This window comes from Macrobrachium rosenbergii, chromosome 37, assembly GCF_040412425.1.
Source record: "Macrobrachium rosenbergii isolate ZJJX-2024 chromosome 37, ASM4041242v1, whole genome shotgun sequence".
Classification (NCBI taxonomy): Eukaryota; Metazoa; Arthropoda; class Malacostraca; order Decapoda; family Palaemonidae; genus Macrobrachium; species Macrobrachium rosenbergii.
The window spans coordinates 409,393-424,308 of NC_089777.1; the positions used below are offsets into that span (position 1 = coordinate 409,393).

At 46.4% G+C, this 14,916-nt stretch overlaps 1 protein-coding gene across 2 annotated transcripts in view; it reads left to right on the forward strand.

Annotated features, from left to right (window-relative positions):
* Positions 1–14,916, forward strand: part of LOC136825236 (cytoplasmic 60S subunit biogenesis factor ZNF622-like) — a 405,172-nt gene that overhangs the window by 41,210 nt on the left and 349,046 nt on the right. The window lies entirely within an intron of this gene.

Here is a 14,916-nt window from a genome sequence, read left to right on the forward strand (position 1 = left end):
TCGAGTGAACTTTCTGCTCTTCCCAGGAAAGCGCTTTGCCACGGCACAAGCGCTCTTCTTCTCCCATGTGGCAACAATCTCCTTTGATTGATTATTGCTCACGGTCCGCCTCTCCTGCTGTTCTTACTGGCAGGACAGGTAGGGTTACTCTTTCTCCATACCTGTTCTGTTTTCCTCTCGCTTGTTCCGAGAGGCGGGAGACGGACAGAGAACTCCCACAATTTTGTCTTCGGAGTTTGGCTGCCTGGTGTGCTTTGGGTGTCGGTCCCCCGATTGTCTCGTAGTACAACCAGGTAGCCGAGGAGGGTTTCTTGGGATCTGTCAAGGTCTCCCTCCAAGGAGAAAGGTACAGGAGTTTCACTCCTCGGGAGCAGCGAAGGTCTTCCTCTTCAAGTTGCAATCGCCCTCATTTTTCAGAGAACTTCGCGCCGATTCTTCAGCGCGAGGATTCTCGGGACAGAACCCCGGCTCCCCCAGTGAATAATCTTCATCACTCGTAACCCTTGCAGTTCCCGAGGGGCATAGATTTTCGGGGGCCGCCATGGCCCTTACTTGCGAGAGTATTCTCTACCAGATGAATACTTTTCTTCTGACAAGGAGTTCATTCAGGTTGAGACACCAAGCTCCTCCCCTGCCTTGACAGAGTATGAATTCTCCTTACCTCGGAGGGTCTTGCTGACTGCAGGTTGTTCTGACTCTTCTTCAACCGTACTGGATTCTCTCTCTGCTTCTCCTTGCCTTGGAGGGTATTCTCTTCCGTAACGAGAGGCGGCGATCTTGGAGGACACCTGCTGGTTTCCTCCAGTCAGTCTCCTGATGGATCCACGATCCTTCACTTTTAGGCTTTCTCTCCTTGGATATGACCATTCCTGGAAAGAACCCTGCCTTCTGGAGACTGGTCCTGTTAGGGGGTGGGCCTTCCTATACCAGACGGCAATTCTGGTGCTAAGAAGAAGGACTTTTGTCCTAATTTGGATCTCTGGTTTCGTAAGTCCCAAGTTGGCTCAACCCTTAGGAATGAACCTTTACTTGGTTCTGCCTTTCTATTTCAGAGATTTTCTGGATACCGCAGTAATCAAGGTTTGTACCAGGGCATCGCCTTGTCCTTTGGACAATGGCCAAGACCTTTGGGTCTTAGTCATCTTGGCTCGACCTTAGGTTCAAGCCAGCCCCCCCCTCAACTCCTAAGAAGTCCTAGGCTTCGGAAGAAGTTTGTGGAACACATAGCCCTCTTCTTCCCTTCTGGGAAAGTGCACATAACTGTCTCTTTCCACCCTCTTTCCCTTAAGGGAGGAGGGCAGGAGGGAAGAGAGAAAGAAGTATCAACCGGGCAGAAGTTCTCCTACTGCAGATGCCTGGATGAAATAATACTTCTCAAGTCTCTGGACCTGGCAGCGACATCGCCAAGACCTGGGAATGGATTCCTTCAGGAGAAGTATCTATTTCCCTTGGGTCTCAGCAATTCTTTTCATCAAACTTCCATCCCACTTCCTCTCTCGTGCTCCCAGTTTGGGAAATGCCAGCCCGGCTGGAGCTAATCGTCTTGGTATCCTGTTATCTTGCAGAAGCTTCCCCATGGTGGAGAATGAAGGAGGTTTGCTTCCATTCCTCCATCCTTCTTTCATCTTCGAAGTATGATGAAAGAGTTAGGCTAATGCTTGAGTGATGGAACCTTTGAATATGCTTGCATATTCTCCTCACGTCGTGTTTCTACTTCCGGATTCACCAGTCAAGGAATAGGCGCACACCTGTAAGACTGTCTTGAAGGTGTGTGACTGAGACGATTAGTACCTTCTCATCAGCATCCTGAACTCAAGGCAGCCTTTTGCCCTTCCAAGAATTCAGGATGAGTTTTGCGAAACTCAGTGGTTTCGTTGAACAACAAAACCATAGTAGTGGCATATGTCAGCAAACAAGAGGGAATCGTTTTTTCCTCCTGTTTCATCTGTTGACATTTGCAGGTACTCGAGTGTTCTATAGCGCACTTGATGGCTCACTTAGCCAGATACAATTCTGGTGGGGATGTATTGGTAGGCAAGCTCGGCCTCAGGTTTGAGTGATCAGAATGGAACATGCCCTTCACTCTTTTCCTCATGAAGATTCACAAAGAGACTGCTCAACTGAGAGATCCCTACCGTCTTTCTGTGGCCTCCCCGCACAACAAAGTCAGTAGTTTTCTTGCTCCTTTGTACCAAACCCGGGGGCTGCTGCAGTGAGGCATGTTGTCTTTTGGGAAAAATCGATATCTATGTTTTTCCCTTTGCATTTGTCTGTTTTGTTAGGAGTTCACAAGCAATGCTCACCCCAAGTTACTGACAAGTGCTGGAAGACTTTGCCTTTTGCCCGACCTGATAGCTCTGCTTCCGAGGCATTGAGAAGAGTTCTGCTTGACCCAGCCTCCTGTAGCAGCTACACAAGAAGCGGTTCTTCAGGCAGTGCATCCCTGTGTGTTCGGGACTGAGAGACCTTCCAGCTTTCCTTGTAAGCATAGGCTTTCTCGCCGGGTGGCAACGGATATAGCTGGATATCTCTTGAAGTCCTCTGCAACACTGTCCCAGGGACTGGATCCATCTTTGCTGGTTGGTGTCATTGACAAACTTCTCGGGTCAGAGTAACTCTTCAAGTCTGGACTTTATGTTTTATGACTTTTTGCTCAAGATATATTTTGTGTGATTGTTATTTGTTTTAGTTTTGCAAACCCCTCAGTCATTAAGGTTTTTTTGGAGAGGAAACCACAGGGTTTAGGCACTGTCAAAGGAAATAAGGACAGGCCTTATAACCAGTTTCTCTCCTTTATTGAGGTTGACCCTCACTCATTATGTATCTTATGCAGATTTTCCTCTTGCTCACTCATATCATCATCTGCTCCTATTGATTGACTGGCTCTTCAGATACTCTGGAGATTCATGCTATTTATGCAGCTGACTATGATGTGCATAAATGGCATGAATCTCCAGAGTATTTGAAGAGTCATCCAGTCAGTCAGTAGGAGAAGAAGATGATATGAGTGTGCAAGAGGAAAATCTGCATGAGACATAATGAGTGAGGGTCAACCTCAATAAAGGAGAGTAACTAGTTACAAGGCCTGTCCTTAGTTTTAGATAGTGTCTCCTCATAGCATTTACAAAGCAGGTTGGAGCTATATATGTTTTATGAAGCTGTGACATTCCTGTTTGTTGCGAAAGCTATGTGATGGTCAGTGCTGGAAAATGTGTTTGCTCAAGTGATTAAGTAGCGACACACCATTGCTCAGTTAATGAAGTCCTTTAATCTTCCCTTAGTGTCAAGCCATGAGACCAGATACAGGCAGTCCCCAGTTAATGGCGGGCTCAGTTAATGGCGATCTGGTTTTACGGCGCTTTTCTAGCAATGAAAATTGGCAATTTTCAGCGACGAAAATCGCCGATTTCCGCTTATCAGCGCCGACAATTGAGTATTGGTGGTGATACATACCTAACAGAGGCCAAAATAACCGAAAATCGGTGATTTTCTGTTAGCAACAATTTTCGGTTATCATCATGCCCTCAAAACGCGGGGGTTCCGTTCTGACAGTATGACAACAACTGAAAATCGCTGATAACCAAAAATCGCCTCTGTTAGGTATGTATTGGCGCCACAATAAGCTGAAATTGGCGATTTTCGGCTCCGAAAATTGCAGATTTTCGTTGCTAGACAAGCGCCATAAAACTGGGGACTGCCTGTATTTAATCTACATTTCTCTTTGGAAACTTTTAGAAGGAATTTCTAGCCCTAACTGGTTTACAGGTGGGCCATTGAGGCATGCGAGTTCATTTGCACATACCTGTATGCCTCGAGCTTAGACCTTTTGTGAAATAATTTTTTAATCTGCTTTGGGCTGTTATGTACCCAGGATGTTTGAGTTCGAACGATCACCTGAATGGTGAGTCGTGAAGATAGGCATTGATCGCCCTATTTTTTATTTTTATTATGTCATTGGTTGCATTATTTTTATCTTGCACCATTTTTTAATCTTGGGGACGATGAACAGACAGTTGTAAAACCCTTCTGTGCATATGTCTTTGACCAGCTCCACAGCTCTTTTCCTGAGTAGCAACGATACTTCTCCCTTCAGGGCCAAAAACCTCGCTGAGCCTTCTGAGTAGGCTGTTAACCCTTAAACGCCAAGCCTCTATTTACAAAAGTGTCTGCCGTATGCCGGCGGGGTTTGAGAGTTTAGCGGAAAGTTTGTATAGAAGCGGAAAGAAAGTTTTTTTCAAAAAATCACAGCACGCTTACTTTTTAAGATTAAGAGTTCATTTTTGGCTCCATTTTTTGTCATTGTCTGAAGTTTAGTATGCAATCATCAAAAATGAAAAAAAAATATATATAAATGTTGGAATATATGACAGCGCAAAAAAAAAAATTCATATATAATTGTATAAAAATCATGCTGTGAGCAAAACAGTTAAAGCTAATGAGTTGTTATTTTTTTTCGTTGAATTGTACACTAAATTGCGATGAATTTGGTATATAACTAATTGTAAAACGATCAAAGCAACACAGAGAAAATATCACAAAATGATGCATGAATTAAGTACGCGTGCGGACGTAAAAAAGTTTTTTTAAAAAATTCACCATAAATCGAAATATTGTGCTAAAGACTTCTCGTTTGTTGCAGAATGAAGGTAAATGATTGAATATTACTAAAATGTAAGAGTTTTAGCTTACAATTGCATTTTTCAACCATTTCGGTCGAGTCAAAGTTGACCAAAGGTTGAAATTTTGGCACATCGTAATTTATATGAAAATATTTCAATAAAAATAAAAGCTACAACCATGCGTAATTTTTTGTTGTATTCTACATGAAATTGCGCACATTTTCATATATAAAACTTTATATAACGCCTAATAGAAAACGTTGCAAAAATTACAACAAAGTGACTAAAGAAATTTTGAGATTTTCAGCAGAGTTGGTGTCGCGTGGAGGTAAGGAAAAAGTTTTTTTCAAACATTCACCATAAATCAAAATATTGTGCTAGAGACTTCCCGTTTGTTGCAAAATGAAGGTAAATGATTGAATATTACTAGAATGTAAGAGTTTTAGCTTACAATTGCATTTTTCGACCATTTCGGTCGAGTCAAAGTTGACCGAAGGTTGAAATTTTGGCACTTATCGTGATTTATATGAAAATATGTCAAAATTGATAAAAGCTACAACCATGAGTTATTTTTGTTGTATTCTACATGAAATTGCACACATTTTCATGTATAAAACTTTATGTAATGCCTAATAGAAAACGGTGCAAAAATTACGACCAAGTGACTACCTGTATAGAAATCCTGAGATTTTCAGCAGAGTTAGCGCATGAGGAGGTAAGGAAAAAGTTTTTTTCAAAAATTCACCATAAATCGAAATATTGTGCTAGAGACTTCCTGTTTGTTGCAAAATTAAGGTAAATGATTAAATGTTACTAGAATGTAAGAGTTTTAGCTTACAATTGCATTTTTCGACCATTTCGGTCGAGTCAAAGTTGACTGAAGGTTGAAATTTTGGCATTTATTGTGATTTATATGAAAATATTTCAAAATTGATAAAGCTACAACCATGAGTTATTTTTAGTTGTATTCTACATGAAATTGCACACATTTTCATGTATAAAACTTTATGTAACGCCTAATAGAAAACGTTGCAAAAATTACGACAAAGTGACTAAAGAATTTCTGAGATTTTCAGCAGAGTTAGCCCGCGTGGGGGTAAGAAAAAGTTTTTTTCAAAGATTCACCTTAAATCAAAATATTGTGCTAGAGACTTCCCATTTGTTGCAAAATGAAGGTAAATGATTGACTGTTACTAGAATGTAAGAGTTTTAGCCTACAATTGCATTTTTCGACCATTTCGGTCGAGTCAAAGTTGACTGTAGGTTTAAATTTTGGCACTTACTGTGATTTATATGAAATAATTTCAAAACTGATAAAAGCTACAACCATGAGTTATTTTTTGTTGTATTTTACATGAAATTGCGCACATTTTCATATATAAAACTTTATGTAACGCCTAATAGAAAACTGTGCAAAAATTACGACAAAGTGACTAAAGAATTTCTGAGATTGTAAGAGCATAATGCCATATCTTTCAAACACGTGTGTGTTCGTGTGTTCGTTGTCCATCGGAGTGGCGAGACGTTTGGCGTCTTCACAAACAGAAACATACACACAGTTTGATACAGAAGATTCATTGGAACATTATGAGTACATGATTAGAATGCTTGCATGACAGTGCAAGTAGTGGTGATTGTACATACATCAAGACAACAATGGTTAGGGAGAAACACGGAAATATTGTATGGTTGAAATCGTGTTCCTTTAGAGAAAGAAAACGAGATGTTCTTGTTGTCTTGTCCACTCCGATGGACGACGAACGCACGAACACACGTGTTTGGAAGAGACGGCGTCAGGCTCTTACAAGATTTTCAGCAGAGTTAGCTCGGATGTAAGGAAAAAGTTTTTTTAAAAAATTCATCATAAATCGAAATATTGTGCTAGAGACTTCTCGTTTCTTGCAAAATGAAGGTAAATGATTGAATATTACTAGAATGTTAGAGGTTTAGCTTACAATTGCATTTTTTGACCATTTCGGTCGAGTCAAAGTTGACCGTAGGTTTAAATTTTGGCACTTATTGTGATTTATATGAAAATATGTCAAAATTGATAAAAGCTACAACCATGAGTTATTTTTTGTTGTATTCTATATGAAATTGCACACATTATCATATATAAAACTTTATGTAACTGCTAATAGAAAACAGTGCAAAAATTACGACGAAGTGACTAAAGAATTTCTGAGATTTTCAGCAGAGTTAGGGCGGACGTAAGGAAAAAGTTTTTTCAAAAAATTCACCATAAATCGAAATATTGTGCTAGAGACTTCTCGTTTGTTGCAAAATGAAGGTAAATGATTGAAAATTGCTAGAATGTAAGAGTTTTAGCTTACAATTGCATTTTTCGACCATTTCGGTCGAGTCAAAGTTGACCGAAGGTTGAAATTTTGGCACTTATGATTTATATGAAAATATGTCAAAATTGATAAAAGCTACAACCATGAATTATTTTTTTGTTGTTTTCTACATGAAATTGCACAGATTTTCATATATAAAACTTTATGTAACAGCTAATAGAAAACGGTGCAAAAATTACGACAAAATTACTAAAGAATTTCTGAGACTTTCAGCAGAGTTAGCTGATGCTTTTTTTTGGGATAAGAAAGAAATTTGTGCATGCACAGCTGGGTCACGCTTGTAAACAAAACAACAACGTGATCCGTGAACTCCCAGCATCCCTAAGGGCGCGTGATTTAAAATTTTTCGCAAACGAGGCCTATAAGTATTTTTCCGCGAATATTTAAAAAAGCTTTTGGTAGTCAACGTATTTTATGTCCACTTGGCACCCGACAGACAATTTTTGTCGACGTAAAATACGTCCAGTCAGCGTTTAAGGGTTAATTACCGTCCGGTAGGCGGGAGTCCTGCCTGCCTGGATGCACACCCTTTGCTCCTTTTGCAAGGGACATGTGTATACCTAAAGTTCTACCTGTGCTGAGTGTTGCTCCTGGTTGGCTGAGCAGTGGATGAAGTTTTAAGGGAGGAAACAGCATCGGAGGAAGCCTTCCAAGGCGTTGTCTGAGCGTTATATGCCTCCGACAATTCCCTTGGTGGCTAACCCTTCATCCTCGTTTCTCTCTCCTGGCAAACTTCCCCTTCTGGCTGCCTCCATCGGAAGAGGACTCCCCTTCATCTTCTTTGCTTGCTTCATTGGGTGTGGAAGGACGGGGGGGCGGGGACAATCAGGACAACCTCTTCTTGGGGGCATCCTGGGCGGGAAACGTTTCCCCTCGAGTGAGAGGAGCTCCCTCCACTAACCCGACTTTTTCTTCTGGCATGGCGGTTGCTCTCCATGCTGAGCAGGCAACTGATGTAGACACAGCCTGGCGTTCCCTGGGTCTGTCTGGCATGCCATCGTTGCAGTGTCTCTTGTCATGCCTGGTGGCTGCTCCTGTGGTAACCCATGCTGCCGCTACCCCCTACCACCAGCACTGTGACGATAACAGCCTTCGCCAAGATGCTGGTAACCATCTTGTTTCACCTGGGGACCCAGGTGACCCCCATACCAGCATCCCAGCATGAAGTGCCTCTGCCTCCAGGCTTCACTGTGGCCCCGCTGTTCTAGGCCAGACCCTCGATGATGGTGACCTCCACCGTGCCCCATCTGATGGTTCCTGCTCCTGCTGCTCCTGGCTTTGCTGGCTCCCGGGCTGTCCTGGCTTCTCCACCTGCCCCCGCTATCCCAGTGACCAAAGTCGCTGCTCCTGGCTTCCATGGCTCCTGGGCTGTCCTGGCTGCTCCATCTGCCCTGGCTATCCCAGTTGCCCCAGTCACTGCTCATGGCTTCCCTGGCTCCCAGGCTGTCCTGACTGCCCCGGCTGCCACTGTTGCCTTTCCTGTAGATGATGTTCCTGCTGCCTGGGTCGCTCCTGCTACCCTGGACACTCCGGCTGCTCCTGTGACATCTACTGTTCCCTCCTTGATGTGGGACTTGACTGCCATCCTGAAGAAGTCGAAGAAGAGGTCTCGGAAGATGTCGTCATCTTTGTCTTCGTCTGCTACCTGTTCCCCTTCTTCTTCCAAGGTTCGTCAGTCAAAGAAGAAGAAGGCTACCTCCCTCCACAGGGGAAGCAGTGGGATTTCTTGTTGGCTCTTCCCGACCTGCAGGTCAGGAAACCGAATCACTTACCCCTGGGTCTAGCGTTTCAGGTGCCGCAGGCGTGCAGGCCTTGGTTTTCACACCCGTTGCCGTTTCTAAGAAGTCCTCTTCGAAGGCTGGCACTGTGTCTGATGCTTGTTCGCGAGCCACTCTGAGAACCCAGGTCTCTAAGGAGACTTGGGTATCCCAAACCGGTTTTGGAGAGTCAGCCCACCATACTGATTCTGGCACAGCACGAGAGAAAGACGCAAGACATGCAGGTGTCTCGGCTCTGCCTGGTGGCACTTCTTTTGGTGCCAAGCCAGGTTCCCAGGCTGGTTCTTCGGTCTCGGGTCCGGGCATCTGGAGAGAATAATGGAGGTCCCCTGTATAGTCTTCTTGTGAGGTTCCAGCCTTGAAGAAGACTGAGGCCCATCAAGAGGACAGCGCAAGTTCTCGCCAGCCAGCCGTTGATTGTCCTGGCTCGGTCGAGTCAAGCTCTCAGCTCGTGTGAACCGCTGCGCTCTCCTTGGGACAGCACTTCGCCAAGGCGAAAGCGCTCTCCTGGACCCGGGTTGCAGTCATCACCACGGGTTGATGACCGCTCTTGGCCTGCCCCTCTTGCTGGTTCCACTAGCAAGCCAGGTGGGGTACCCAATCCTCCTCACCTGTCCCCTCAACCTCTTGGGGTTTTCCTTGGAGGTGCAAGTCAGATAGGAGGAGCTCTGGAGAGTCCTCTCCCCAGTTTGACTACAAAGGCATACGTTCATGGTGGTTCTTGGATCGACTAGGTCGTATGCCTGCGTAGTGCAGGAAGGATCAAGGGGTCTGCCGAGGTTCTCCCTCCTGCTGGGAGAGTAGATGGGAGGACCGCACCCTGGAAGGACTCGAGGGTCCTCTCTCCAAGGGTGCAGACACCCTGAGATACAAAGGACTTTTGCAGAGGTCACTGCACTGATTCATCAGCACAACGACTTTGGGGAAGGGACCACGGCCTCATCTGTGGATTGTCCTTCAAATCCTTCTGGGGTCAGAAAAAGGTACCCAAGGTTTCGGTGGGGCTGCTGAGGTCCATGCTTGCCCAGGGGGTTCTTGATCAAGTGAATAATCTTGTTTCTGGGCAGGAGAATTCATTTCGATTGAACCACTCGGACAAGCTGCTTCCTCCTCCTCTATACCTCGACAGAAGCACTTTTATATGCCCTTGGAGAGGGCATTGCTGACCACCAGGTTGACCCTGACCAGGTGCTTCTAGGCCCGGGTCTCTTGCTGCACCATCTTACTTCAGAAGGAATTTCCCTTTCGCAGCAAGAAGCAGCAACCCTGGAGGCCACCACCATGGCTGCTCTTCAGGCAGTCTCCTGGCAGGATGTGTGTTCCTTCACAGTATCCAAAGTGGCTGCCTCCTTGGGTGCTATCGTTCCAGGGGATGACTCTTCTTTCGGGAGGCTATGCCAGTCTGGAGGTAGAGCCATCTCTTACCTAGCCCACCAGACTACAAACCCGTGGGCAAACCTGGTGCTAAAGAGAAGGGACGCTCTCCTTTCTTGTTTCGCCAGGTCTGTAGGTCCTGAATCAGCAGTGACCCTGTGGAACAGACTGTTGCTGGGTTCTGCCTCTCTCTTCCCTAGAGAGCTGGTAGATGCTGCGGTGGACAAGCATCGGGCCGAAGACAGTGAACGCATTGTCCTTAAGGCAGTGGTCAAGACCTCCGGGTCTTCGAGCTCCACTGTGGCCTGGCCTTTGTGCCAGGCTAGCACTTTCTCAGCCTCCAAGAAGTCCCAGACTTCAAAGGGTGCTCGTGGGAATACCCAGCCTTCTTCTTTCTCCGGGAAGAAGGTGCAATCATTCCCCTTTCAGCCCTCTTTCCAGTCCGGAAAAGTGGGCAAGACAAAGAAGAAGGGAAAACATTAGGGATGGCATTCCCCTCCAGCTGCTGCCAGTGGTGGGTGGTTGCTTGTCAAGCATTGGGCAACGTGGCAGCGATATGGGGCAAAGACCTGGGTAGTGGGTGTCCTTCTTCAAGTTTCAGCCACCCCTCACCAACTCTCTGGTCCATCTCCTTACCTACGTTCCTGGTTCGCCAAAGGATCTCGCACTCAACCAAAAGGTGCAAGCCATGCTGAGCAAGGTCAGTGTGGAAGTTGAGTCAGATTGGTCCCCAGGCTTTTACAGCCATCTCTTTCTCGTAGAGAAAGCTTCAGGAGACTGGAGACCGGTCATAGACCTCTCTCCCATGAACCAATTCATTCTCCAGACTCGGTTCATGATGTAGACGGCTTGCTCCTTGCTCGCCTCCATCAGGGAGAACAATTTCATGCTTACGGTGGACCTGAAGGATGCAAATTTCCAAATACCCATCCATCCATCCTCCTGCATGTACCTTCACTTTATCCTCGGGGAGATGGTGTTCCAGTTCAGGGCACTCTGTTTCGGGCTCTCAACTGCACCCCAGGTTTTCACGCGAGTGTGCATCCTAGTGTCAGCTTGGGCCCATTTGCACGCGATACATCTGTTGAGGTATCTCGACAACTGGCTGGTCCTGGCAAGCTCTCACTCGCAGTTGCTTCAGGACAGGGATTGGCTCCTCGAGTTTTGCCACAATCTAGGGATTGTAGTAAATCTTGACAAGTCAGATCTCATCTCCAAGCAGAGGACAAAGTACCTGGGCATGCTGATATATAAGGTAGCAGCAAGAGTCTTCCCCTTGGACTCTCATATCAGCAGGTTCAGGAAAGTAGCACAGCTGTTCCTGTCTCGACAGAAGCAGCCAGCTCAGCAACGGCAAGTCATCATCGGTCACCTGTCGTTGTTGGAGAAGCTGGTCCCTCATGGGTGTCTGCACCTTCGCTCCCTGCAGTGGCGACTGAAGGAGTACTGGTCTCAGTCTCGAGACCCCCAGTCCTTTCTCATCCCTCTCTTGGGGGAGGTGAGAAAGGACTTAGACTGGTGGATGGATGACAGGAACCTCTTAATAGGAGTATGCCTACACACTCCCCCTTTGGGCATGCTTCTGTTCTCGGACACATCAACCGAGGGATGGGGCACACACCTGGAGGAGTTGCTGACTTCGGGAGTGTGGCACCGAGACAACAAGCACCTTCCTGGAACTCAAGGCAGCCTTCTTGGCTCTCCAAGAGTTTCAGGATCGAGTGATGGGACACTTTGTGGTTTTGATGAGCAACAACACCACGGTAGTGGCATATGTCAACAAGCAGGGTGGCTTGGTATCCCTTCTGCTTCATCAGTTGACAGTGCAGGTGCACGAGTTGGCTCTGGCTCTCTCGGTAGAGCTGTCAGCCAGGTACATTCCAGGCAAGAGGAATGTTGTGACAGACAAGCTCAGCCGCCAGAATCAGGTGATAGGGACAGAGTGGTCCCTTCACCCAGAGATCGCAGAAAGGTTGTTTGATCTGTGGGGTCGTCCAGTCATAGATCTGTTTGCCACCCAGCACAGCAGGAAACTTCAAGTCTTATGCTCAGTTGCGCCAGACCCATGGTCTGCTGTGTTCCAACACCCTTGGGACAACCTTGATGTCTACGCTTTTCCTCCTTTTTTCTGATTCTCAAGGTGATCAGACAAGTGTTGATCACCCCGAATCTGAGGGTGATTCTGGTGGCTCCCAAATGAAATGGCCTCAGGGTGTTTGGTATCCCGCCCTGCTAGCTCTTCTTTCCAAGTCACCGAGAGAGATCCCTCCCTGGCCCAACCTGCTGTGTCAACTCCACATTGAGAGGTACCACCAGGCATTGCAGTCCCTGTGTCTTCACAGCTGGCAGATATCCAGCATCTCTTGCAAGGGAGAGGCTTTTCACGCTGCGCAGCAACAGAGATGGCTGGACACCTCAGGCAGTCCTCTGTAGCGGTATACCAGGGAAAGTGGGCTGTCTTCTGTGGTTGGTGTCGTACATGGGGTATCTCTCTGGTCGGAGCTACTTTTCAATAGGTTTGTGGACTTCCTCGTCTTTCTTTGCTGAGAGAAGCTTCTCTCCTTTTCAGTTGTAAAAGGCTACAGGGCCACACTCAGCCTAGCCTTGCGGCTGAAAGGAGTAGATATCTCCTCTTCTTTCGAGATTTCTCTGCTGATGAGTAGCTTCGAAAGGTCTTGCCCACCCAGGGACCTCAGGCCCCTTGCATGGGATGTGACCTTGTTCTAAGGAGCCTGACTCGTGCACCGTACAAGCCTTTACCAGTTTCGTCAGACAGGGATCTTACACTCAGTTCAATCTGTTGACGATTCCCAGACTGCAACCAAAGGCCGTTGGAAAGGCCTTCAAGTGAGCGCTCATTGTATGTCCTCCAGCTCCGAAGATTTTAGTCCCAGGCGCACACGGCGCTATGCAGACAAGTCACTCCTACTGAAAAGGCATGCAGTGGAGTTTGAGATTTCTTCCCCTGTTCCTTGTAAGAAGAGCAAGGATTAGCGCGCCCATCGTGTAGTCATTGGAACACCCTGGAACAATTCTCTTCGTCGTCTTCGAATGACGATTGTAATTTGGCGCCGAAGTGCCTTGTGGTGCGGAGACGTTCTTCGTCGAATAAAGCGTTCTCCAACAGGTTTCATCTCTGACTCTTGTCTCAACAGCACCGCCCAAGAGCCCATTGGCACCCGCTCCTCCACCGCTTCTAAGTAGTGTTGTCTCGGACATTGTTCCTCCGCCAGTTGACCCAATTCAGAGCAAACTGGATAATATTCTCAGTTTGCTTTAGAAGGCTTCTCCTACGGCTCAGACGACAGCGGACTTATTACTTTCTCCTGTCTCTTCTGAGGAAGAAGTTGTTCCAGAACAAGACGCTCCTTCATTGGCTTCCTCTGGGCTGTTGAGATTCCTGCTAGCTACTTATCCTAGCTTCTTTTCACCAGCTACTCCCAGCGTTCCTGCTTCGACCTTCTTTATGGAAGCCCCCGCAGTCGGTCCTTCGAAATTACCGAAATTAGTTCTTTCCTCTTCAGCAAAGAAGGCACTGGATGAAGTAGAAAGGTGGTTTTCTGAGAAGAGGGAACAAGGCAAAGCAGTTTTTTGTTTCCCTCCTTCAGATTGTCAGGTTGAGCTACAGGTTTTATCGACCGGGCTCCTTCCTGTGAGTCTCAGGAGACTTCTCCGGCCTTATCGACTTGGCTAGGAGATCAGCTTTCTCCTCAGCCAAAGTTATGTTCTCGGCTGCGGAACTTGCGCACCTTAAAAAGTGATGAGCTTCTTTGACTGGGTGGTGGGCGCTCTGGTGTGCAAACTTAAAGAGTGCTCTTTGTTACCTCAAGAAATCTCGTTGGATCTCTTGGGGGTACTTTCCTGTATTGACGGGTCCGTTCGCGATAGTGCGCAGGAGTTAGCCAGTCTGTACGCCGTGGGTATTCTTAAGAAGATGGAGTTTTGGTGCTCTTTTACTTCGAAAGGCATCACTCTGTCTCAGAGATTGCCCCTCCTATTCTCCCCCTTGGACAAGACATATCTTTTTCCACATGCTACAGTACTGGACATTGCCTCTGACCTGTGGAAAAAGAACACTCAGGACCTGTTCTCCCAATCTACAAGATGCCCCGAGATTTTTTCAACTCTTCCTCCCAGATCTTCATCTCCGCTGCAGCCTACTCCCTTTCCGTCGGAGCTCCCGTTCTAGATCCCAGACTAGAACAAGAACTTATACCCATTTCCCACAGCATTCCATCAAGAAGTCCTCTTCCAAGTCTTACTCAAGAAATGAAAACATAGTCATCTGTACTCAGGTAGGAGTGCGGCTCCTTCACTTTTGGGAACAGTGGGAACAAAGGGAGCAGGATCTTGGATAGTGTCTGTCTGAAGGAGGGCTACACTATCCCACTTTTTAGACAAACCTCCTCTAATCTGCAAAGCCTGTCAAGATTGACAGCACTCTCTCCAGAGCTCAGAGATTTGCTGCTCTTGCTAGAGGTGAGCCCTCTTTCAGTGAGAGGCTATAGAGCTAGTAGAGGACATTCATTCTCTGGGATTCTACAACCGTCTTTGTGATGCCCAAGTCATCAGGGGGCTGGAGACCCATTTTGGACATGAGTGCTCTAACTGTCTTTGTCAAAAGACAACATTCAAGATGGAAACAAACCATTCAGTCCTTGCATCCATTCGCTAGGGAGAATGGATGGCATCCATTGACATGCAGGACGCATATTTTCACATTCTAGTACATCCGACTTCGAGAAAGTACCTCAGGTTTGTGTATTTTTGAGAAGGAAAGGTGTTCCA